At 35.1% G+C, this 27,500-nt stretch overlaps 1 protein-coding gene across 4 annotated transcripts in view; it reads right to left on the bottom strand.

The window, feature by feature from the left end:
- LOC124946418 (disintegrin and metalloproteinase domain-containing protein 10-like) overlaps nt 1-27,500 on the bottom strand; it is a 159,108-nt gene that overhangs the window by 112,051 nt on the left and 19,557 nt on the right. The gene's annotated exons all lie outside the window — the stretch shown is intronic.

Raw genomic sequence — 27,500 nt, 5'->3', positions numbered from 1 at the left:
GATAAATTCTTAACTTTATTTATATATATATATATATATATTTTTTTTTTTTTTATTTTGTACGTAATAATAAGCTTAATTTATTTAAGTACATCGATTGTATACATAATTTTAAATGAAAGTTATCGTGTCGATGGATACGGTAAAAAAAAAAAAAATAAATAAATAAAAGAAAAAAGAAAAAAGAAAAAAGAAAAATGAAAATTGGCTTAGAAAGGATTTTCAACGAATTTCACATTTTACTTTTATCGATGAATTTTAATAGTTACGATCTATTATCGTTGATCGTAATTCAACAAATCGTATATGATAATATTTTATGATAACAAGTGGAAGAAATGGTTGAATAAAATTACGATTATAATAATCAAAGGAAGATGAAAGATATGAGACAAGTAAGAGACAGAGACAGAAATAGAGAGAGAGAGAGAGAGAGAGACAGAGAAAAAGGGAATATCCAAGGAGATGAATTGGTAGGGTTCGACTAAGAAGAGAAAGAGACGAGGAATGAGAGAATGAAGAGGAGGAGGAGGTGGAGGAGAAGGAAGAGGAGGAGGAGGAGTAGGAGCAGGAGGCTCGATATCGGTGGAATCTGAAAGCGGAGATATAAATGCAAACTGTCGTCGGCGTAATTTACTTTTATTATCCGATAAATTCGAGAACCTTTACTTGGTGAGAAGAGGAAAGGAAGAGGAAAGCAGAAGAACGACGATGGTGGCTGCGATTACGAGAGAAGGCCAATCTTCATATGCAAATCCGGCATAAGCGTAACGACTCTTCCAACGTGCTGTTGGTGGCGCTGGTGATGACAACATACCAGAAGCCAGCACCAGCAGCAGCAGCAGCAGTAGCAGCAGTAGCAGCAGTAGCACCAGCAGCATCTCCACCGCTACCACCAGCACCACCACCACCACCATCACCACCACCATCACCAACAACACCAGCAATCTTGCGGATGTTTCAAACGCGTTATCGCCTTGATAACAATTTTATTACACTTTGAGATCTCTCGTTCTAAAAAGGAACCGAAGCTTATTTCCCTTTTTTTCTTACTCTCCCTCCCCTCTATTTCCCTTTCTAGAACTTCACAGACAATTTTTCAAAGTCACTCAAGAGCCGTAGATGTTCTTGCCGTGTCACAGATAAGACACGTTACCTTTCTAACCTTCTCTCTTCTTCGACTTTTCTTATTTCCCCCCAACCCCTCACCCTCCCGCATCCCCTCCCCTGCCCTTCTCCTGCGTCCTGCCCCCCCCCCCCATAAAACGTGTATTTTTATATGGGTATATGTATATGAATGAGAAAGAGAAAGAAAGGAAGAAAGAGAGAGAGAGAGAGAGAGAGAGAGTATGTGTGCGTGAGAAAGAAAGTTATCGTGTGTGTGTGTGTGTGTATGAAAGAGAGAGAGAGAGAGAGTAAGAGAGGGAGAGAGAATCGCCATCGCGTGTTAAAGATCTTAGAGATAAGCTACTCCTCCTCACTCTTGGATATTCGAATTAGCATCGCTCTCGACGATAGGTAGGTGTCGTTGGCTATACATCGTGTTACCTATGCTCTCTCCTAGCCAAGCTTTTACCGAAGAATAATTAAGGCGAAGGCTGTAGTGCATAGCACGCGTAACTCGTTACTCAGATAACGGCAACGGTTTCGAGCTTATCGTGACACCCTCTCTCTCTCTCTCTCTCTCTCTCTCTCTCTCACTCTCACTCTCTCTCACTCTCTCTCGTCGAGACCTATGTTCTTCCTTTCTACTTTCAACGAATAAAAAGAAGACGAAGAAGTAGTAGTAGTTGCAGTAGTAGTAGTAGTAGTAGTAGTAGTAGAAGTACGTTTTTACAAGATTACTTTTTTGCTGCTTTCGTGAGGAAACGACATAGCGTTGGATGGAAAACGACGGATGGAGAAGCATAGACGAAGTAACGAACTTCGTGGCAGAAGTTACTATCTGAACGAAGAAGACGTTACGGAATTTCTGAACAGGCAGTTCAATGGACAAGAAGCTTCTCTTTCACACTGTCTAGTTCACTAGGTAGAACGTTGTTCTGGTCTCCATCGAGAGACCGCGATCTCTTACTCCATGAGGAGAGAAAGAGAGTAAGAAGAAACTGAGACTGGAATGTCACTTCATGGAAGAAGTTTCTTTTCAAAAAGAAAGGAAAAGAAAGAAAAAAAGAGAAAGAGAAAGAGAAAGAGAAAGAGAGAGAAATGAGAAAAGAAAGTTAAAGAGAGAGAAAGAGAAAGAAAGAGAGAGAGAGAGAGAGAGAGAAAGAAGAAGAATGTTCATGCAGCGGATAATGGTAACTCGTATCACTTTTAATTTATTTTTTTATTCATTTTCATATTTTTCTTAAACACTTTTAAAACATTTTAAACCTTTCATAATTATTAATACTCAATAGTTTATCATATAAAAGTATCAACTTTGACGTTATCACAGATAAAAATGTCGTCTAAGTAAATATATAAATGGCTTGTTTTTTTTTTTTTATTTTTTTATTTTTTTTTTTTGAAATACAGTAAAGGAAAATTTACATTCTATCGGTAAATAATTTTTATTATTATCTAATATTAAATGAAAATAATGGAAAGGGTATGATCATACAAATGACATATTTATGTATGTACGTACGATTAGAACAAATTAATTAAATCGTATTTTATAAATGTCATATTAGTTCTTTCATATTTTTAAGATAAATCTCTCTCTCTCTCTCTCTCTCTCTCTCTACCTCAACCGAAAGTTTTAAAAGAATAATCTGTCTTAACTGTAAGCTGCAATGTTACTTAGTGAACATAAATCGTTCGTCGTTGATAATAAATTGATGCAACTTATTCCGACTAAAAATATATCATAAAAAGGGATTAATTTATTTATTACTTAAATAGTTAATGAATCAAATGAGTATTGATTTTTAATTTAAATATTTTTAGACGTTATTATTGTACCAAAGTGTAAGGATATTCTGTTTCTCTCTCTTTCTCTCTCTCTCTCTCTCTCTCTCTCTCTCTGTTCCTCTCTTTCTTTCATTTTAAATAATTAATAAGGTTGGATCTTAGCAAAGAATTGGATGCATAAAATTTTAAAACTCCGGCCGACATCGTAGCATTTCATTCTTCCGTAACGACGATCTTTTCCACGTTTCTCTCTCTCTCTCTCTCTCTCTCTCTCTCTCTCTCTCTCTCTCTCTCTCTTTCTACCTTTTAACTGGCCGATAAAAACACACGACAGCATGGGAAAACGCGCGACAGTTTGTAGTAACGGCCAGCGACGTATTTTTTTTTGTATTTCTTTTTTTTTTTTTCCCCCTTTTTTTTTCCCTACCCGTCTGAAGAGCCACGATGGCGATATGAGCTACCGTCGAAAATAAAGATTGTTCTTGATTGCCTAGCGTTATCGTTGGCATTGTCGTTACCGTTACCGTTATTGTACCCGAATTACACGTACACACGTCGAAATTCCATTAATGGCTGTTACGAGTGCACGGCCTATCTGTGCATTTAAACATTTCCCCTTTTTTTTTTGTTTTTTTTTTTGTGTCTGCCCCTATCCCCCTTTCTCCCTCTCTCCCTCTCTCTCTCTCTCTCTTTTTCATTTGCAAACCTTTCGTCCCATTTATGGTAAATATTATCAAATCCCTTATGATAATATATTACCAAAAGGTCTCTGTCTATTGTTCAATTTAATGTAGAAATTATTCGAAATAATGTATCTTTCTTTTGTCTTTTGTCCTTTTTTTTTTTCTTTCCTTTCTTTTCTTTTCTTTTTTTTTTTTCTCCTTTTAAATATGTAGAATCAAATGGGTAGAATTAAATAGGTATATCAAAGTTCTCGGAACGATCAAAATAATATAAAGGAAAATGAACGATCGATTCTATCTTTTGCACGCAGTCACCGGTAATCTATTTTCACGTATCGATGTTGGATACATCAAATTGTCTAGCCCGTTCCTAGAGTAATTACCAGAGAGATTAAAATGGGTACTGGAAGTGCTGGTTCGATCGAGGATCGAACGCAATTATAACGAGAGAGAGAGAGAGAGAGAGAGAGAGAGAGAAAGAAAGAGAGAGAGAGAGAGAGAGAACAAGATGAATAGAGAGGTAGGAGGTGGTGGTGGGTCACATACATACACACACACACACACACACACACACACACATATATATATACATACATACATATATACATATATATATATATACATATACGAGTCATTGCCGTCAAGCACGGTAGGGGGATGAAAAATGGTTTGATAGATACTTCAGCTACGAACAATGGGGTAATGCCATCCAGTATCCGGGTCACGCGCGTGTAGCTTCGCGAGAACATGACGGCGACACGCGCTCGTCAACTCGCTTGCTCGCTCGCTCGCTCGTTCGCTTATTCGCTCACTCGCTCGATCCATTGCCATCGCAATCACCATCGTCTCATCGTCGTCATAGCCGAACATCGATAAAATTTACACTTTACGAACGTGGAGGAGATTCTTCTCTTTTCTTCTTACGACAATAGGGAACGGTATTATGATTAATCGAGTGGCAAACATGTGACAAGCTCTTTTATATATATATATATATATATCTTATATGAAAGAAAAGAAAAGTAAGAGAAGAGAAGAGAAAAGAGAGAAAAAGAAAAAGAAAAAGAAAAAGAAAAGATAAGGGGAGAAAAAAGACCGAAGGAAAAAAGAAAAAGCAAAAGTAAACGAAGAATGAATTCGAGAATTTTGTTTTCTTTTTTTTTTTTTCTTCTCTTTCTTTTCCTTTTCTTTTTTCTCCCCCTCTCCCCCCCCCCCCCCCCCCTCATTCCTCCCTCCTCGCCATTCGCCGTTCGTCAGAAAAATTTCGCAAATTTTTGCTCACGAAAACTTTCACGATTCTCTATGATAAGAATTTAAGAAATTTTCTATTTCTTCTTTCTCCTTTAGTAAGTTTTTTCGAGTTGATATTGTCCCTAAGAAACTTGTGAAATTTTACTAAGAAGAGCTTAAGCAAATTTTATTCGTATTACTTCGTGAAATTAAGAAAGATAGTTTATTTTAAGATCGTTGATGTATATCGATTAACAATCCGTCTAAATGAAAAAAGATAGGTATAATTTTTCAGGGAGATCAAAGGATGAGAAATATTTAGATTAGGCCTCTAAAAGACGTCATTTCTATTATCGAAGAGAGAACGAGAGAGAGAGAGAGAGAGAGAGAGAGACAGATAGAAAGAGACAGAGAGAGAGAGAGAGAGAGAGGAAGAGAGGGAAGGATGATGGCGACGTTCCAACGGATGTCACCAGCAGTGAAAAAAAAGTAAAAATTGCTGGATATTGACGCGAGAAATTGAACAATGAGAGCGATATTCCGTGTCCGTTCCGCACGTGAATATGACACGTTGATGATAGCCGACCGGCCTGTATGCCGTTCGAGCTAACCGAACGAGATCGATCCATTTGAAATTACCGATGAGAGTTCCGTCGATACAGATAACAAATAATACTCGATCCTATCTTGACCGAACGTACATTGATCATCGGGTCTAGAAGATGTAACGTTTGAAATCTCGTTATATGGCTCGAGAAAGTGGTATTATCGTTGAAACTATCCAAATGATCGTTATCGTTTCATTCGATGAACGTATGGATTCATGATGAAATTCATGATCGAAAATATTTCCTGATTTTGTTCTTTTTTTTTTTTTTCTTTTTTTTTTTTCTTTTTTTTTTTTAACAGTTAGAAATCGTAACGATCAAAATGATATCCTAATCGTTCGCAAATTATGACCGACCTTTTTTCTTTTTTTTTCTTTCTTTTTTTTCTTTTTTTTTTTTTTTTTTTTTCTGTTATCACTTCAAACGTACATAATCAGGAATCGTACGACTAATGGCATCCAATTGTTTGCAAAAAATGTATATTCTTTTCTTTTTTTCTTTTTTTTTTTTTTTTCTTTTCCTAAAGACAATCATTTACGTATCGCTTACGAAATATTTATTTAAGTATAATAAAGTGAACAATTTTCAAGGAAGGATATCCTTAGCGGAGGTTTTTTACGTTCGCTTTTGAAAATATTGAAAATTCACTGGCTATGGAATTTCATTAGGATAATAGAGATCATTTTTAGTAAGAATTAAAGTATTTTAAAGTAAAAACAAGAAGAAGGAAGAAGAAAAAATAAAGTAAGAACGAAAGTTTGTGGATTTTGTCGTCGCGTATTTCATGAATTCTGAATTGACGTGGCCGTTTTTCTTCTTCTTCTACTTCTACTTCTACTTCTACTTCTTCTTCTTCTTCTTCTTCTTCTTCTTATTCTATTTCTTTTAATTTTATTTCTCGTTTCTTCTCTATCCACCGTCGTAAGGAAAAAGCGTGAGAATTTCAGCGCTTCTTTACCACCTTCCAGCAAAGGTGTTAGCTACGAACCTCTCGATCGTTTAATTTATTATTGCCTTCGACGGGGAGCTAAAGATTTACATCGTAATTAATTTTATTATGCAAAAAAAGTCCCTTCGCAGTTCGTTGCAATTTTTGCATGATATTAACAGTGGCAAGAAGGGATCTCGTCGTCGGCCCTTTATTAAATTAGAAAGAGAGAGAGAGAGAGAGAGAGAGAGAGAGAGACAGACAGACAGACAGAGACAAAATGAAAAAGAGAAACAAAATCAACAACGTTTGTTTTCTTATAAAGCGATAAATTGTTATTACTTGTAAATCCCGTCGATTATTCATTCATTCGTAAGAAATACATTCCTAGGAGTAAGTAAAATCGATCATTGCATTGGAAAAAAAAAAGAAGAAAGAGCAAAACCAAACAAACAAAAAAAGAAAAAAAAAAAAAAAAAAAAAAAAAAAAAAAAAAAAAAAGAAAAATAAAAAAAGAAAAAATACCCAGTATAAAAACGAACGAACAAAACTTTCATGATATTTTAAAAAATAAGATCGTACCTTTTGGTATTTTTAAAGGGTGCAAAAAATTCATACGATATTTCTTTTTATCTTTCTTTCTTTTTTTTTTCTTTTTCTTTTTCTTTTTTCTTTTCTCTCTTCTCTTTCAATCGAAACAGAGCCGGTACTTCGTAAAATTTGGCGAAAAAAAAAATGATTGACCTCGACCTGACAGGTGGTGGTATATCGATTAAATATAAAATCCTTATGAATTATTCATCAAACGACAGATCGACGTCGTGCATATAGGTAGATGCTTAGTCGCTATTTGACAAGCCCGTTGACAGCGAGTTTAAATATCGGTAGAGTGATATTAATAATTCACGGTCGATCGCCAGTGAATGAAAAAAAAAATAAATAAATAAATAAAAGGAAAGAGGGAAAGGGAGATAGACAGATAGATATATAGATAGATAGATAGATAGATAGATAGATAGATAGATAGAGCAAGAGAGTATGATCTTCGTGGTCGTTTTTGAAAATCGAAATGGTAACTGTCGGGCTCGTTCGTTCGTAAAGAAATACAACGTCGGTAAAAACAAAAGGTTTTGGCTAGAAAAAGAAAAATAGAGATAGAGATAAAGATAGAAAGAGGAAAAGAGAGAGAGAGAGAGAGAGAGAGAAATAGAAAGAGCCTACTGTAAAACGTCGTTGCTTCTGCCGGAAAACGAAATACCAGCTCGTAGATTTCGGCGTAAAAGCGTGAAAGCAAGCCGCACGGATTTTTCTCCCGGTGGAACAAAGCTCGTGTAAGCTACGTTTTTATCCGTATGTGTATATATACATATATATATATGCGTGTGTGTGTATGTATGTGTACATGCTTTTCATAAGAGATTGACAGAAGAGTACATGTATATACACAGACAGACGCGCGCGCACTCACGCACACATAACTATTCGAACATGCAGAGTGAGTCGATAACTATTTCCAGATGAAGTAACACTTTATTCTATGGTTCTCGTAGTGAAACGATCAAAACGAAATGTTCGATGTAAAATTGTTACGTTATTTGCTTCGTTTTCCATGTTTCAATTTTTCTTTCCTTTTTCTTCCCTTTTCTTTTCTTTTTCCATAAAAAAAAAAAAAAGAAAAAAAAAAAAAAAAAGAAATAGAAAAAAGGGAAAAAGAAAAAAAATTTTTACCTTCCATCAACATTTTCTACGTCGTCATTGACTTACCCACCTCTCCCCATACACACACATACACACACCCCGTCTCTCCCTCCCTCCCTCCCTCCGTTACAATCTCTACCCACCGAGTAGTAAGTTGTTGCTTCTATCTCGAAAATAAGGACTTTTGAGAAAACGGTCTAGTGAGAGTATTTAAACGGTTTAGCTCAATGCATTCTCATGAAGAAAAGCGAAAGGAAAAGAGAAATAGAGATGGAGAAATAGAGAAATAGAGAAAGAGAAAGGAAATAGTTATAGGGAAGCCAACTCTCAAAGGATAGAAACGAATTAAATCCAACGTAAAGGGCGAGAGTGCGGAGAGAAAACGTAGCGATGGAAACGCGTAATGAACTTGCAGTAACAGTAACAGTAACAGTAACAGCAACAGCAACAGCAACAGCAGCAGCAGCAGCAGAAACAGCAGAAACAGCAACAGCAACAGCATCAGTAGCAGTAGTAGTAGTAGTAGTAGTAGTAGTAGTAGTAGTAGTAGTAGTAGTAGCACTAGTAGAGTAGCACGTAGGAGCTTGGGTCGAGTCGAGAGACAGAGTTACGCGAGAGTCGCGTGTCTTGGATAACGTGCCAACGAACGAACGACCGTCTCTACCTAGTACCTGGTCTGTGTTTCCTGTACAATTTCCAGCAATTAGTTTCCATTTTGACGCTAAAAGACCCCAACTGAGTGGCAGACGATTTAAAACCGAACCTGGTTATTTCTTTCAAAGCTTAACCTTTTACATATTACCAAATACACACACACACATATATATATATGTATGTATGTATGTATGTATGTATGTATGTATGTATATAAATGTATGAACTGATATAATAATAATAATAATAATAATAATAATAATAATAATAATAATAATAATAATTTATTTATTATACGTGCGTGCGCGTACGCTTGTATACCATTTATCAGATGAAATTTATGAAAGATTTATAGTTAGTGCATTTTATTGTATTATTATGATTTAACAAGATTTAAGTATTTTCTTTTCTTTTCTTTTCTTTTCTTTTCTTTTTATTCCTTCTTATTTCTTTTCCTTTCCTTCTGTTTTCTAATATTTTATCAAGATCGTCACGTTATGTTGCGAGTTTCCAAAACGTTGTTTCACGTACGTTAATGGAAGTTCCGTATGAAAGTAGAGAAAATATAAGAATAAGAAAAAGGAAGAGGCAAAGTAAGGCGGCAGAGTTTGACCATAAAAGGGAAGTAAGAGGAGAATGGGCTTTTAAACGCGAACGATACCGCGCGGCAAATCGTGGCGATAAATTAACTCCGTTGGTGGCCTGGTTAAGTACTCCTTGTCGCAGGGTCGTCGTCAACTTGTAAAACAGCAGGAAGTGGCCGTGGCTATGTAAGAGAGGAAAGTGACGCCCACTAAATGCTTTCTCGAACTTTCGATTATCGTGCCTCGTGTAATTGAATATGGAAGAGACATCGCCGATGAAGAATAAAACGAAGAAGAAGAAGAAAGAAGAAAGAAGAAGAAGAAAGAAGAAAGAAGAAGAAAAAAGGGAGGACAGGTGATTGGCATTTCGTTCTTCAATCGATCTATTAAACGTTTCAAGAAAAATAACAGGATGGAAAATGATAGGAACAAGGGTGAATATATTTCTGGTTCCGTCAGATGTTACGTCTGTTGTTTACAAGGACATTAAAAAAAAAAAACAAAAAAACAAAAAACGATAATCCTGGAAAAATAGATGTCACCATGCGTTTTATTCCATGAAAAATAATAATTGTTGCTATCGATGGTTCGATCCTCGTTTTCTTTTTTTTTTTTTTTGTTTTTCCATTTATTTATTTCTTTTTTGTTTTTTGTTTTTTTTTTGTTTTTAGAAATTCACGCCTTTCTATGGAATATAAAAAATATTTGTGTACTTTTAATTTAACGAAAGCTTTGATCTCGAGCTTCCGACTATAGCGAAAAATGAAATGTAATATACAACAACAACGACGACGACGACGACGACGACAACAACAACAACAACAACAATAATAATAAAGAATAAATAAAGAACAAAGAGAGAGAGAGAGAGAGAGAGAGAGAGAAAAAAGGATGAATATATGAAATTCCAATTTTTGAGCTCTTTCGTAAAACGAGACCTCTACGATCACTTTGACGACTCGTTATACTCGGGATAATTAATGTCATCCCTTTTAATGGCGTAATCTACCATGGAATATACGGATAGCTCGTAGATCTTTTGCACGTTTAATACGGGTACAAAATTGCTGCGAAGCATTACAAATGGCTGCTGTAACATTGTTCTAACATTTTACGCAGTTTTCTTTCGTAGTTTTACTCGCCGAGCTCAGCCCTTCGTGCAAACGTGTACCTGCTAGACGATGGAATTTTACGTTCGCACGTAAAAAAAAAAAAAAGAAAAAAGAAAGAAAAAAGAAGGAAGAAATATTTCATGGGACGAATTTTATCGATCGTCGTTTCCATCGAACACGTGTTTCACTTCGATTTAATATGACTTTAAATTATAAAGAAATCATTCTCTCGTCTCTATAGAAACGTCGAACACGAAATAATAGATAAACGAATTCGATTAATTTAATTACGTTTAATATTTCATTCGTCTCTCACAATATTAGAACCTTTGTTACACCATCTACAGATTCTTCCGATTCTTCGTTAAATTTGTCTTATCTTCGTGATCTTCGTAAATGTTAAAATCACTTTTTAATGTAAATTTTCAACTCTAGACCTAGTTCAAATTTTCACTAGGAGAATCGTAAAAGGCACCCATTCGTTCGTATAGCACTATCGTTTATTCTCGATGTTTGCGTCGACCAATCGTTTCCGCCCTTCGAATTTTCCCTTTTACAGTTTTCCCTTTTATCTCCCTCTACCTCTCTCTCTCTCTCTCTCTCTCTCTCTCTCTCACTCTCTCTTACTCTCTCTTCCTTTTTCGTTCGACGTTAGTAGACAAGTAGAAAATCGTTGGTTCGCCAGCAATGGATCGCTACTAATTTGCACACTGTGTTTATCTCTCTCTCTCTCTCTCTCTCTCTCTCTCTCTCTCTCTCTCTCTCTCTCTCTCTCTCTCTCTCTCTCTCTCTCTTTACCACCATCCATCTCTATCTTTCTCTCTTTTCCTTGCTCGTCCACGCGCTTACAACTTTCCTCTTTTTCCTTTCCTCTCTCTATCTCTCCCTCTCTCTCGTTCTCTTTTCCATGTTTGCATTGATGTAGAGAGAAAAGGAAAGCGACGAGAGGAGGATAGAGCACAGTGAGGGTAGAAAAAAGCGAGATAATGACGGCACTGCGCCACAATTGCGCTGTCTATCGGACTTGCTTTTTTACCTTTCCCCTTCCTCTCCTTTCTCTTCATCCATCTCTTCTCTTACCTATCATTGACTATGTATTTACTTCACGAAAATGGCAGTCCTTGGATCCTCTTCATCTCTTTATTTCTCTTTCTCTCTCTCTCTCTCTCTCTCTTTCTCTCTCTCTGTCTCTCTTTCTCCTTCTCTTTTTCTCTCTTTCCATTTGTTTTTCTTTTTCATTTGTTCGCTACGCCGAATAAATATCGTCTACTACACCCCTCCGTCCTGCCCCTCTCCACTACCTCCCTCCCTCCCCCACCCCCTCGCCATTCCTCTCGTTCAATCCCATGCTTCTCTTATTCCTCTTAACAATGGCCGCGTTTTTCCTACGAATTTCTTTCTTTCGGTGCTTTTCGAAAAGCATTTATTTATTTTCGAATAAAATAGCTTTTAGTTATCGTCGTTAACGTCGTTCCTTCTCGTTTCTTTCTTTTTCCTTTTTTTTTTTTTTTCTCCTCCATGATAATCGAGAAGTCATCGTTATTCCGATGGTACGAATAATATTTTCATTCCACGAAATTTCCTTTCGATTTTCGAGAGAAAAGGGAAGGAGGTCGAATTTTTTGTTTACGATCATTTATTTCACGATAAAGTTGTAATGTGATGTCGATCGTAGAAAAATGTTGGGCAGATATATATATATATATATATATATATATATATATATATATATGTATTTATGTACATACGTGTACTCGTATTCTAAAAACGAAACGTAACGAAAAAATATATAATCATTCTCGACATAGTTTTGAAAGAACGTCCTTTTACAAAGACGATTTTCAATATAAATATATATATATATATATATATATATATATATATATACACATACATGTATACGACGAACCATCGGCCAGTATATAGATATTTATTCGAATGGAAAGTGAAAATACGATTGGCAAACTTAGCCAATATTCGTCGAGCCATTCGGTAAGGTACAGAAAAGGGTCCTTCATTATTCTCTCGACTCCCGTCAGCTGCTGGTAATAACAATTTCTCGTGGTATCCGATCGATTTTTATCGCGAGAGACGCCAACGACACTTAACCAACCCCTTTCGCCGATGACAGAGAAGTAAAGAGGGAAAGAAAGAAAGAAAGAAAGAAAGAAAGACAGACAGACGATATAAAATGAAAATGCTCTCGAATATCCGTGACGATGTATCGACTTTTTGTCAGGTTACCGGTCGAAGAAACAAGAATATTCCTTCCATCCTCTTTTCCTTTCTATTCCTTCTTTTTCTCTTTCTGTAAACTCTCGAGGATCTCTCTCCCTCTCTCTCTCTCTCTCTCTCTCTCTTTCTCTGTCTCTCTCTCTGTCTCTCTCTGTCTCCTACCTATATAGATCGAAGAACGACGAAGAATTCTCTCTCTGCTGGAGTTTTTCCATCTGCGGAAAGTTTGCCACTTCGCGAGAGACGTCGGAAAATCCGAAGGGTCCATGCTATCCCTATCTTTCTCTTGTCCTCATTCTTCCTTCATCCTCGACCTTCAGTCTGTCTCTTTCTTTCATTTTGTTTCTCTCTTTTTCTTCCTCTTTCTCTCTCTCTCTCTCTCTCTCTTTCTCATTCTCGTTTGCTCGTCTGGTCACGATAAAACGCAACGACCATTCTTTTTCTCTCCGTCTCTTCTTCTTTCCACTATCTCTCTAAAACAGCATTATCCGATGAAGCTCGCACTCGAAACAAATGGGGGAAATATCAAGATATTATTATTTCATGAAACTTGTTATTACTGTTACATGAAATAATTGGAAATTTTTAATTAAATCCATTAAATGAAAAATATCGAAACGTCGAGAGTAACGAGTATATCGAAAAATTGTCGATCAAAAAGTTCGTTCAAATATTCTCTTTTGACGTTTGTTCGATTTAACAACAATCTCAATGAATCCGCCATTCATTCTTAATTCTCAAAACTCCTTTTCCCTACTGACTGATCTTTTATTTTCACGTTAGAAAGTGCTGTATCAAACGGAAGCTTTACGGCACTTTTGCGTGGTCGTTATCAAGCTTCCTATGTTGTCGGAATGGGACCTTCCATCGTCGAATTAGTGCCACGATCGCGGGATATTCAGGTTGGCGCATTGAGGGGGATGGGACGGGGAAAAAAACGGAGTAGTAAAAAAGAGAAAGAGAGAGGTAATGATTAAAAGATAGAGAGAGATAAAGAGAGAGAGAGAGAGAGAGAAAGAGAAGAAAGAGGGAGAATGAAACGAGAGGGCCGATCGAACGTGACGAGCATCCCGCATGTCGTAAAAATTCATGGATCGAAATTTACGAGAGGGGTGGAGTGCAAGAGGGATGCGAGGGTAGCTTCGAAATTTCCGATTAACGATCCTCTGTCTTTCTCTTCTATATGCATATACATTCGTTCGGTATCTCTCTCTCTCTCTCTCTCTCTCTCTCTCTCTCTCTGTCTGTCTGTCTGTCTGGCTATCTGCCTTTCTCTGTATTTGACTGCCGGCTGGTTATCGTCCATCGATTCGTGGCTTTTTCACTCGAACTTCTTCTCCCTCCGATATCATCCTTTATATCCGATCCTAATCTCCCCTCAGACCCCTTACCTACCAACTCTCTTTCGGTACGACCGCTGTCGCTTTTACGACTTATCGATAAATAAGTGTGCTCGTTCGCGCGATAAAAGTCGATATTCGCGCTGCGAACGGAATTAGAGGCGTAATTGGAAATTTGCCATCGAGTGCGTTACTCCCTCGGGGATACTATCTATTGCACCCAGTGTTTCTCTCTCTCTCTCTCTCTCTCTCTCTCTCTCTCTCTCTTTGTCTATCTACCTATCTATCTATCTATCTATCTATCTATCTATCTATCTATTTCTCTCTCTCTCTCTCTCTCTCTCTCTCTCTCTCTCTCTCTCTCTCTCTTTCTTTAGCTTTCTCTCTTCCACTCGCAATTTTTTTCGTTTTATCGAGTTTCCATTGGCTTTATCTCACCAAAGCTTCCTTCCATGTCCCTTTAACTCTTTCTCTCTCTCTCTCTCTCTCTCTCTCTCTCTCTCTCTCTCTCTCTCTCTCTCTCTCTTTCTCCTATCTCTGTAAACTATCCTACGAATTTATTTTTGCTTCCTTTTCGTTCTTCTCTCTTTTTTTTTTCCCCCCCCCCTTATCTTTATGTCCCCTTCTTTTTATATTAATTTTTACATTTGGCTCATTGTGTGTCGGCCTGATTATTTCATTCTAAACGTCGTTAAAATTTCAACGTGCAAATCTTGATCCTTAGAGAATCATTAGAAATATTAATGAAACATTAATACGAAACATTTTAATTACATTTTAAATTGCTACATTTATTGCTTTTTCTTTTTTTTTTTTTTTCTTTTATATATATATATATATATATATATATGTTTTTTATTTTTTTATTTTTTAAAAAGTCTCTCGAAGTACGTATATAATACTTTAATTTTCATTTAGCGTAGAAAGGATACGTTTCGAGGGAGCATCGTATTTCGAAAGTTACGCTCCTCGTAAATGGAACATATAACGAGAGAAAAGAGAAGAGAGAGAGAGAGAAAGAGAAAGAGAAAGAGAAAGAGAGAGAGAGAGAGAGAAATAGAAGATGTTCTCGATTACATGGGTTGTCGTAGTCTCTTCGAAGGACCTCTCCTTACGTTCACGGCCATTCTCCAAGCATTTTCTACGTCCACAAGGAGTCATCCTTTCTTAGTGTTCGTCTGGTGTGTCTCTTAGCTCGCTCATTAAATTAAATCACATCGATAACCTCAAAGGTACACACGTAAACACACATATACACGTACACATACATACCCGCATATACACATACAAAATACGTATAAATCGAGTTAGATCATTATACATACTTATACATATACAGTTTGTGATTGTGTATGAGAGCATATTCATAGGTGATCTTTAGATTCGAAATATTACGAATAAATTTGTCGATATGAACGTTCGTTAAAAATCCATTCCGGTTAAATTAACTTCAGCGTGATTACTATCAATATAGATAAATACACGTTATCATTGCGTGGTTAGCAACTATCTATATAGAATAGTAGAGATGGTGCTCGTTAGCAAGTACTCTCTCTCTCTCATTATTTATCATTCACTAAATTTGACCATTTGTACGATCGGCTAATCGATATTTATAACGTGTTACATAATGAAGCTAATATATATCTGTATATATATATATATATACGTAATAAAACGATCACACAGGGGAATCTGAAAATTACAGAAATATCCCTAGAGTTTTTCTCTGGTACGACGAATTCTATGTAGCCGTGACTCGACATATCGAACGGAAAAAGAGAGAAAGAAAAAAATCTGTTCGTTCTCTTTCTCTCTTATATATATATATATATATATATATATATATATATATATATATATATTTTTCTCTCTTTCTCTCTTTCTGTCTAAACCCTTCGGAATCGTAAACGGAAACGGGTCGCGAGAAAGCCGTTAATCCCACGACATTAATTTTAATATCCCGAGCGGCTTGTCCTCGCGAGAAAACGTTACCGCGTAGTAGGTATATTAGTTAGCTTTTTCATATTTTTTCTTTTTTGTTTCCTCCCTCTTCCCCTTTCTCCTTTTCTCTTTTTTTTTTTTTCCTCTTTTTTTTCCTTTTCCATTTCTCTCTTTTTTCCCTCTTCCCCTCCCCCTTCCCTCTCTTTCCCTTTTAAAAGAGAAAAAGCTCGAAAAAAAAGGAAGGAGAAGAGCTGTGGTGGCGGTGGCAGTTGCGGAGTCGAGCTTATCGAAAAATAAACGCTTAAAAGCGTGAAACGAAGAGAAAGAGAAAGAGACAGAGAGAAAGAGAAAGAGACGGAGAAAAAAGGAAAGAGGGAAAGAGAGAAAGTGGATTGGCGAGGAAAGCAATTGGCACGTAACCGTCGCTAATTCCAAACGAAATATATTCAACGAAAGCTCTCACCACGAGAAATAAGCTTCCTTCGAGCACCATTACCGCGTTAATATTAGCTTCAGTGTGGGACATCTGGCTCGTTCGAGTCGGTCTACCGCGCTTTCGATATCGGTTTCTTCCATTTTCTTTCGTTTCATTTCGTTTCGTTTCATTTCGTTTCGTTTCGTTTCGTTACGTTTCGTTCTTGCGAGGATAGATACAAAAGGGAAGAATAAAAAGAAGAAAGAAGGGGCAAAAAAAAAAAAAAAAAAAAAAAAAAAAAAAAGAAAAAGAAAAAAAAACAAAAAGAAAAAGAAGGAACGAAGAAAGAAAGAAGAAAAATCATTTTCTCCATCGAGGGACCCTTTAAGGATCAAAAGGACGATTATGCGAGGAGAATCGTAACGTTGTCCGTGCATATCTGACCTAAGAATATTGCCAATTTTATTTAATTTATTCGATCGGGGTTCGACAGGGGGTTCGTACGTGTCTATATGCGTATACACATACATAAATATTTTCTCTATATTTATACATATATATTTCTATGTGTGTGCGTGCGTGCGTGTGTGTTTGCTTTATGAAAAAAAAAAAAAAGAGAGAAAAAGAGGAAAAACGATTTTATCAGGAAAATTATATCGAACCTATCGAGTGCCTTCGATAAAATCTAACACACGATGAATCCCATTGATTTCTTTTTTCTTTTTTTTTTCCTTTTTTTTCCTTTTTTTTTTTTTTTTTTCTAAATCGCACCTAACCGTTGAATTATTCTAGTTTTAATTATGATAGACATTGATTTGGTAGATGTCCATGTACAAAGGTAGAAATATTTTTCGATCTACGATAATAACTTTTTTTTCTCTTTTTTTTTTTTTTTTTTTTTTTTTTTCGAAAAACAAATCTACCGTTTTATTTATGTTATATATAATATGTTTTATATAGAACGTATTCGCACATATATATATATATATATATATGTATATATATGTATATATATGTATATATATATATAATTTTCACGTTTATTTCATTTAATAAATATTTCTCCAGGGAGATATGATTATTCGTTAACTGCGATCAACGTTAAAGGATGATTTTGATCTTTGAACTTTTCATAGAGATATTTCTCTCGATATGCTAGTAATGGTTTAGTGCGGCTGAAAGAGAGAGAGAGAAAGAGAGAGAGAGAGAGAGAGAGAGAGAGAGAGAGAGATTTCAAAATACTTGCGCATTTCAGCCTATTCGCGTTTTCACGTCGAATCAAATAAAGCCGGATTCCTTTGCCACGGTACGTTCCCTCCTTCCATCTCGTTTTTCCTTCTATCTTTCTCTTCTTCTTCTTCTTCTTCTTCTTCTTTCTGAGCACACTGCTACGTCATTTCGCATTACGTTGTGAGATAACTCTCCTCTGCAGTGATATTCAATCTCATAAAACTTACCTACGCAAATCCAATCCGTTCGTTTTCTCATATTTAATCGAAATCATCCTCTCTACCTCCCCCCACCTTACCGGTTATACCATCTACCCTATCGAATGATATTGCGAATATACGAAGTGGTGTATTAACTGAAAAGTAATAAAATCGTGAATTACGATACTTGCGACCTTGAGATTTTACTTGCTAATCGAATAAAATTCATTGGATTTATTCTACCGTTAATTAATTAAATTAATTAATTAATTATTTAATTAATTAATTCGTTCATTCGTTCATTCATTAATAAATTAAATCAAACGTCGTAAATGAAATTTGAAAATGTCGATTTAATTCCTTGCCTTTTTTTTTCTTTTTTTTTTTTTTTTTTTTTTTTTCCATGGAGATCGAAAAAAAGAGAAATCCCTTCGCGTATTGATTCATTAGTTAGAGAGAGAGAGAGAGAGAGAGAGAGAGAGAAAGAGAGAGAGAGAGAGTGAAATCGTGATATCATTATTAACTTCGCTGGAAAAGTGTCGGAAAGGAGAAAGAAGCGAAGCAGAGTAGAACCAGAATAAAACCAGAATAGAACCAGAGTAGAATCAGTGTAAAACCAAAGCAGACGAATTTCCACTTTGACAGTGGGAAAAAGTTGGAGCGTAGCCCAAAGTAAATTCTGGCTCGTCGTTTGCCCATTGACATCCCTAGGAATAGCAGGTATTAGAATATTATAGAATACTTGTTTGAATTATAATCTTTGACGAGACAAAGACGAAAATAGCATTTGATTCGGAGCTCGTTAAAATCCTTTACGAAATCTTTTTTTAATTTTTCAATCACGATCACCATCGCCCTCAATTCTCCTCCTTCTATTCCTTCTCTTCCTGTTCCTCCTCCTCCTGCTGCTCCTCCTCCTCCTCCTCCTCCTCCTCTTCGGCACTTTACCTCCTGCCTACTTCCTGTTCCCTTTTTTTCTTTTTTTTTTTTTTTTTTTTTTTTTAACCTCGACGAAGTGAAAACTGTTTTTCTTTGAACGGAGAATTTATCTTCCCTGGTCCTTGATAAAAAGAAAAGAAGAAGAAGAAGAAGAGAGAGAAAAAAAAAAAAGAAACGAAAAGGGACAAGTGGACGGACAAAGAGTACGACGATCCTTGACCTTTACCTTCACGACCCTTCGTCGAGTCGATCGACAGGAATTTTATCACTCTCAAGTGACGTCTCGTTCATATCCGATAGAAAGAACACTGTGTAGTACGTATGTACGAAGTATACGATCGATTTAAATGCTCTAACAAGATTTTTCCTTTTTTTTTTTTTTTTATTTCTTCTTCTTCTTCTTCTTCTTCTTCTTCTTCTTCTTTCTTTTCTCTTCTTTCCTTTTCTTTCATTTTCATTTTTATTTATATTTTTATTTTTATTTAATTAAATAAATAAGAAAATTGTATAGCCGAGAACAATGATACGAACGGTATATTAATTAAAAAGTATTCGTTTCGTTAAATATACCATTTTATTTTCTAAAAAATGTTCTCCTTCTCTCTCTCTCTCTCTCTCTCTCCCTCTCTCTCTCTCTCTCTCTCTCTCTCTCTCTCTCTCTCTCTCTCTCTGTCTCTCTCTTTCTCGACGAAACGACGGATTAATATGCTCGGAGATAAAAAAAGAAATGTCAAGCTTTATCTCTTATGATGTTTAAGATCTATCTTACAGTCATACTGTTTCTCCTCTTGGTGAATATATATTTTTTTTTTTATGACAGGGGAAAAAATATGAGACAGATCTCACTCTCTCTCTCTCTCTCTCTCTCTCTCTCTCTCTCTCTCTCTCTCTCTCTCTTTTCGTTGGATAGGTACGTTCCTTTCATTAACGTTGAACTTTTCTAATTATTTTCTTTGTTCTTTTTTACTTTTTCACTTGTTTCCTTTTGTTTCTCTTTTTTCTTTTTTTTTTTTTTCTTTTTTTTCTTTTTTTTCAAACATCAAAGCAAAGACTCAGTAATTATAAACAAAGCGCGACAGGTGCTCTCGATAGTTCGAGATCGATCTCGAGGATCTGTATTGTCCTTCCTTTTTTTTTTTCTTTTTTTTTCTTTTTTTTTTTTTTTTTTTTTTATAGAATTGAATCACGGGCAAACAACAATCGCGAAAGCATGAGAGAAAGACAGAGGACGGACGGGGTAACTTGTGAAGTGGTCGACCGCTCGATGCGGAACCAAAAGCCTTTCAAAACCGTGCTTGACCTCGTTATAACGACTTTCCGAGATACTTCAATGGCCTCCTGCTTAGTTGCCTAACTGGTTGACTTATAAATCAAAATAAAGATTTTAAACTCTGAGAAATCAGAGATTTGTTAATTCGTTATGAATTTTCTTATCAATCGTCTATCCTTTTTACGACGTAAATCTTTAGCGTTTGGATTTTATTATCGTTTCATTCGTTGTTGTTATTGTTTATTGTTATCGCATGGTAATCATTAGAAAATATAAATTCTCTTATTAACTACGATTATCTTGATAATTTATCTCTTCGTTTCTCAGAGAATCATAATAATAATAATAATAATAATAATAATAATAATAATAATAATAATAATAATAATAATAATGATGATGATGATGATGATGATGATGATGATGATGATAATAATATATTCGTATGATTCTATCGATTATTTTTTAACAATAACGATAAACCTTAATTGGGATATTTGTTAGGAAAAATTTTTCTAGATATTAACTTCGACGATCAGTGATAAAAGGTGATTAAATTGATAAGAGGAAAGAAGAAATTTTATCACTTTGCAATTAAATTCGATACATTGAAACTATTTCCCGAGAAATCAAGAGGTGGAAAAGTTGAAGAAGAAAGCACTTCCGGCAGTGGTAAATCGCGCGGCATAAAGGGCTCTCGAAGGGCACTCGACCTTGATGTAACGACTTTGCACGCGCTCGTAACTCGATATCGGCAAAATCCCCTTATCGCGCGACAACAGATCCAACGATCGAAACCCCTCCAGCTTAACGCTGTTCAATTTTCGAAGGGTTTTGTAATTTTTCTTTTTATCAGTCATAACGTCAACGTGTCGCTTCAAAGTTTTTCTATAACAGTATGCCTCTCTTATTATTTTACGAAGTAATTTCAAGTGTCAACTTTTCGTTGTAACATGAGAGTTGATGAAAATGAAAATGTTCAAAAAAAAAAAAAAAAAAGAAAAAAATAAATAAATAAAGAAAAAGAAAAGAAAATAGAGAGACGTGTCTTAATCAAAAATCGAGGAGGCATTTTTTATAACGAGAGTTAAAAGATACGATAAGAGTCTTATCTTTATACGTATTACGATTATTCGTTCGAGAAATTATTTTATATATATATATATATATATATATATATATATATATTAGGGGGACCGGAAAGTAATGTCGTTTCTACGCATGTCGATATTTGATTGTGATTAAAAATAAAAACTTATTAAAAATTTATTCGTTTGAATTTAATTAAAGAAAGCGACATTACTTTCCTGTCCACCTAATATATAAATTTATCATAGAATATTAGTTAAAATATTAAACTTTCTTTAAAGCGGTAAAATTCGAAAAGTATATACAACAAGTATATACAATAAAAAAATAAACTATTTCTACTTTTAAACTCCACGAGACTCGATGAAAATTCATCGTAAATCTAACAAAAATAATGAGAGAAAAAGAGATAAGGTATCTCCTGTGAGAAAAAGTCAACGCACGTCCCATAGCATACATACCCATCTTTCTAATTTAAAGTCACGTTCACCCCTCGTATTTTTTTTTTCTTTTTTCATTCTTTTCTCTCTCTCTCTCTCTCTCTCTCTCTCTCTCTCCTTCTTTCCCCTCTTTCACTCTATCTGTCTCTCGTTTACGTTGGGCCAAGCAGAGAGCCGTTTTTCCGTAAACGCGAGGGTAGGTAAATGCTCACGGTAACGGTAAGGTTATATGACGCGAAAATGCCGCTCGGTGGCTAATACAGCAACCATGCTAGAGAATATCAGAACACGGCGACGTCATAGGACCGGGCTGAATGTAAAATTGCATATTCATGCGATAGGCAGCGACCAGAGTATCTTTGTGAAATACGGACTCATCTATAGACAGTTATACATATATATATATATACCATACGTGACATGTATTGATTCTTACACGTACACGTAGATGCTTTTATACATACATACATACATACATACATACATAGATAGATACATAGATACATAATCATGTACATGTACTTTCTCTTAGAGATAGACATACATATACAGATATATCATGTAACTGCTTTTATATACTTCTTCCATTCGTATATATATATATATATATATGTATACATATATATACACACATACACGATGAAGTTATGAAGTTACATGCTCGTCTGTATGAAGGTAGACGGTAAAATAATAGTAGAGGTGCGTGCGTGGCAAGATGGTATCGTAATCTGGCGCTGACATTTGTAAAATTTGTTGCATCGAGTCGATTCCAGGACAGTATCTATTATCAACGTTACTGCTCGAGAAAAGTCATAGAAATAAAGGTTCTTTTTTTTTTTTTTTAAGCGGCACGCGTTTCCACTCTACCATCGCCAATCCTTTTTTTCTTTCTTTTTCTTTCATTCTTTCATTCTTTCATTCTTTCTTCCTTTCTTATTTTTCCTCACCCATTCGCCATCGTAGTTCTCTTTCGTTTACGTTATCCTATTCATCTTTATTGAGTAACACCGAATTCATTTAACTAATTAATTAAAACGCCAAGATCCAGAAAAATTCTTTTGACGAAAAAAAAAAAAAAGAAGAATTCTCATGGACGATGAGTATAAATAATAAAAGTATAAGGAAGTAATTACATTTTCTATGCGACACAAAGAAAATGGAAAAGAGAGAGAAAGAAAGAGAGAGAGAGAGAGAGAGAGAGAGAGAGAGAGAGAGAGAAATGAAAGGGTTGAACCTTGTATACGAGATGAACTTTTTACGTGACATTCGCACTGTAGTTTTTTTTTTTTAATCATTAAAAGTTACGGATAAAAACGTGCGGAAGGATTTGAAGGATCTCCGTATCCCGTTAATTATATCTCTGCATTCGGTTTCCCTGACTCTTCCTTATTCTTTGTTTTTTATTTCTCCTTTTTTTTTTCTTTCTTTCTTTTTTTTTTTTTTTTTTTTTTTTTTTTTTTTTTACTTCACCATTTCCATTTTTCAAAAGTTCTCAATACAGTTTGACGTTAATCCATTACAACGAGGAGAATAATTACGCATCGTTATTGTAAATGATCATAATGCGAGAGAAACTGGAAAAATAATTTTTTCATTCGTTTTGAAAAATCATTACGACGGAAAAATTCATAACTAATACTACCTTTAAATTATATCTTTTTCTTTTCTTTTTCTTGTTTTTTTTTTTTTTCTTTTTCTTTTTCTTTTTCTTTTTCTTTTTTCTAAACGTGAAATAATTTCGTTATAAAAGGCTTTCTCGCTGTGCGTGGATAATTGTTTTTTTCCTTTTTCTTTTTCCTTTTGTTTTTTTCTTCTTTTTTTTTTTTTTCTTCACATAAAAAACGATATCGTCGAAAAGGGGGAGGCGCGGAGGGGAAAAGGAAAAGAGTACGTTCCGAGATATGTGTACGTCGTTTTTATTCACGTACGAAAGGAAAATTAGCAAAAACGAATGAAAACAAAGCAGATAATCGTATAATAAGTAAATACGATAAAACTGTTATTGTTTTTTATTGGACGACGTAGATATATTCATAAATTTGCCGTATACTTATCCGTGAAGATAACGCATACTTTTTATAACAAGCTTTATTTGTTTAGATAAGTATATTATACCGTAAATTATATTGAAGAGAATTTCAATATTTATATATACATATATATATATATATATATATATATATATATATATATATCGCAATAGGTGTGTATGTATATTTATTAAAGGGATTAAATTAAAATGTTATTTGAAAAACACATGCTCCATATGTATTCCTCGTTTCACAACGTCAACGATTATTATATACATATATATATATATATATAATCATATGTTAAGCGCAAAATTATGATATAAAATAAATCAGAAAGATTTATAAGAAGAGATAGTAGACGTGAAAGTACTTTCCGTGTAAAATGATCATATTGAGCTTTTCATAGGAAGCTATGAAGATTCTCTGAAAGTGTAACGATCGTCTGAAAGGGATATAGAACGATCATGGTAGAATATCGTAGAAAAAGAGAGAGAGAGAGAGGGAGAGAAAGAGAGGAAGGAAAGGTGAGATGATATCAAGACTCGTCGTTGCATATAAAATTGCATATTCATATGTACGTCGAGATCGAGTACCATCTCGTATAGCACACATGGGAAAAGAGAGGAGGGACAATTTTCAAGGTGTCGTCCTTGAAAATGATTCTGAATTCATTCTGTGTCTGATTTTTCATGGACTAACATTCACAAACGCATAGACGACACATAGACTCAGGCACGCGTTTGCGCGGATATATATATATATATATATACACACACACACACACACATGTATACACACACATGCAGACAGGGATACAGACACACAGAGACACAGACACATATACACATCTATACATTCTCTTTACTCTCTATCGAAGAGTTTTTCAAAGTACATTCGCGGTCGAGTCGTTTTCCCGCGAACGAGAATACACCTCTTTTCCTCTCTTTTATGGTATAAAAAGATAAAGATAGGGATGGAATAGTATATAGAAGAAAGGAAGTGGATTTTTCGACGTTCTGTTCTCGCTTTGCTTCTCAAACCTTATGGCTTTTCCGCTCAATGGTTCCGTTGAAAAGGAGAATACGAATGCGAGCTATGTTTTCCAATGATATCGGATCTTTTTCACATACGGACACGATATTATCCCTTTTCCTTTATTATCGATTAAAATTATAGTCAACATTAAAATCGATAATATCAAGGTATCTTTATTTATATAATTAATTTCATTTCATTTTATTTAATCAACGAATAATAATATCACATTTTTCTTAGGTGTACCATGTTAAAAAGAAAAAAATTATATATATATATATATATATATATATATATATATATATATAATTTTTTAAATAATATACGAAATATTTCAAATAATATCAAATGCAATAAATAATGATAGTGTGATATTTAACACGTAATAATCATCGATCCTATACAATATCTATTGTTCTAATGATTTCTATCGATAAATCTTATCTTTTGCCTCTTATTTTTTTTCTCTCTTTTTTTTTTTTTTTTTTCGTCTTCTTTCAAATTCCCTAATAATTTCGATAATAACAAAAGGATACCTTTAATTCGAACATTTTAGCATTTCGACGAATCGAGAAGTCTCGTAAATCAGGATTGAAAGGGTCGAAGGCAAGAAGTAAAGAGAGAGAGAAAGAGAGAGAGAGAGAGAGAGAGAGAGAGAGAGAGAGGATGTACCAGTAGCAAGAAGTACGTTGCGCTCGTTTATTACTTCGGCTTTCAGTTTAGACACGGTTCGCTTTATTTCGTAACCCCAAGCGATCGTAAATGCGAGTGAGAGCTCACTCGCGGGATGCGGGCCTTGGGACGATTTAAGGGTTTTAAGCTCATCGATCTCTCCCCTCGTGTCAGACTTGGAAAATTCTCTCCCCGTACGAGATTGAGGCTGCCTGCCACCACGACGAATCCTATCCTTCCTAGCGCTTAAGGATAGACCGCTGGTTTTTTAATTAAAGTGCATTAGAGTAAAAGAGAGAGAGAGAGAGAGAGAGAGAGAATGAGTCGACGAAACGGTGACAAGAGACAGGATTAAATAGCTCTTAGCTTTCATCCAGACGTAAAGCATACGTTTGGAGAATCGAAAGAGAAAAAAATATTTTCTCCTTAAGGATATAATCGTTATTAAATATATTCATTGTTCGTAAATAAGCTTCGTTATTATGTCGATTAATAATGATTTATTATAATGAAACGATATTTATTCGTGAATTAATTGACAAACCGCTATGGAATATGATAAAATTAGAAATCTTATCGTTAAATCGTTTTTAATTTGAAAGATAAAATATTTATTAATGTAAAAAATTTATAAACAATGAATGAAATGTTTTCTCTTTGTTTTTTTCTTCTTCTTCTTCTTCTTCTTCTTCTTCTTACCTTTTTTTTTTTTATTCTTTTTTTTTTTTTTTTTTTTTTTTTTTTTTATTTCATACGACACTTATTTATGAATCAAGCCAATAAATAAGAATTTCTAATTCAACCATTTTGCATGGCTACAGGGTTGATTCATAAATAAGTGTCATTTTATTTTAATAAACTGTTTACTTATAACCGGTACTTATTTATGAATCAATCCGATATGATAGAAATATGTAAAATGAACTAAGCGAAATAAATAATAATAATGATGATGATGATGAAAAGCCGAAAAGAAAACGGATTGAAAAAGTAGCGTATACCTGTAAGAAAGAAAGAAAGAAAGAAAGAAAAAAAAAAAATAAAAAAGAAAGAAAGAAAAAAACGTCGATGTCTCTTTATCAGTAGAAAGGGAAAACAAAGCAAACAAATATATAGTAGTCATAATATACGATGACACATTTTTTTTCAGGATTATTAGACACAAAGGAAAGGTTAAACACATATGGTGTCATCAACAAAATGATCGTCATCGACAAGGAACCCAGCGTAACTGTCGTAAAGAGGCGCTGGCATTCATTTCAAACGTAGAAATAGGTATGGTCTCGATTGTTAATTTCGTCCTTTGTCTTCGACGAGGGATTGCTGCATGAGTTGCTCTTTTGAGACATGGCCCAGGTCGAACTAGAGTTAGACCAGTTGTACCCGACGACACATTATTGCTCTCTCTCTCTCTCTCTCTCCCTTTTCCTCTTTCTTTCTCTTTCTCTTCTTCCTCCCTCATGCTTCTCACACTCCCTTGGATTCACGAAGCACAATGAAATTGTCCGTTTGCAGTTCTAAATTGCAATTGCCCGGCGTGCTCGAGAGAGAACCGTGGGAAAATTTATCGTGACGATTGCCGAGATTGAATTAAATTTTCTCTGGGTTTTCGTGATGATCGCCGGTATTACGGGGATTAACAAAAAGTAAAAACAATCGGATTCGATCGAAACAAATAATGAAATAAAAATCATTTAGCCTCGTGTCTGATCGTTTACTCACGAAAGCCTTTCCAACTTTAAGTCAATCAAATTCCCTTTTCTTTTTTTTTTCTTCTTTTTTCTTTTTTCCTCTCTTCTCATTTTTCTCCTTTTCTACAGGATTTCAAAGTGTTATACTTCACACACATACACAAACATATATATATATATATATATATATATACACACACACAGACACACAAACACATACATGTACGCATATAGCAGGATGAAAATAATGGTAGCTCGAATTGGTTGTCCTCACGCGACGTTGAATCCTGATGGACTAATTCCGGAAATGGAACCGCGATTACGCGAGCGCAGCCACATAATAACGCGAGCGGCGCGTTTGCGAAATCGAGCGTGACCTCCTATGTTTTAGACTCCCGTGACTCTATGTCAAGTTTCCCCTTCAACCCTTCCTCTCTACCTCGTTTACAATTCCCATTCCCTTTATTTATCCCGTATTCTTTGACTTCCTTTCGTTCCCGTCGCGTTTTGTTCGAATTAACTACAGAAGAAAGGGGACTGACGTTAAATCGATAATCGTTTTCAAGAAAAACAAC

The sequence above is a fragment of the Vespa velutina genome, chromosome 2 (assembly GCF_912470025.1).
Source record: "Vespa velutina chromosome 2, iVesVel2.1, whole genome shotgun sequence".
NCBI lineage: Eukaryota > Metazoa > Arthropoda > Insecta > Hymenoptera > Vespidae > Vespa > Vespa velutina.
The sequence above is the reverse complement of the archived record's forward strand: the minus strand, read 5'-3'. Positions and strand labels throughout refer to the sequence as shown.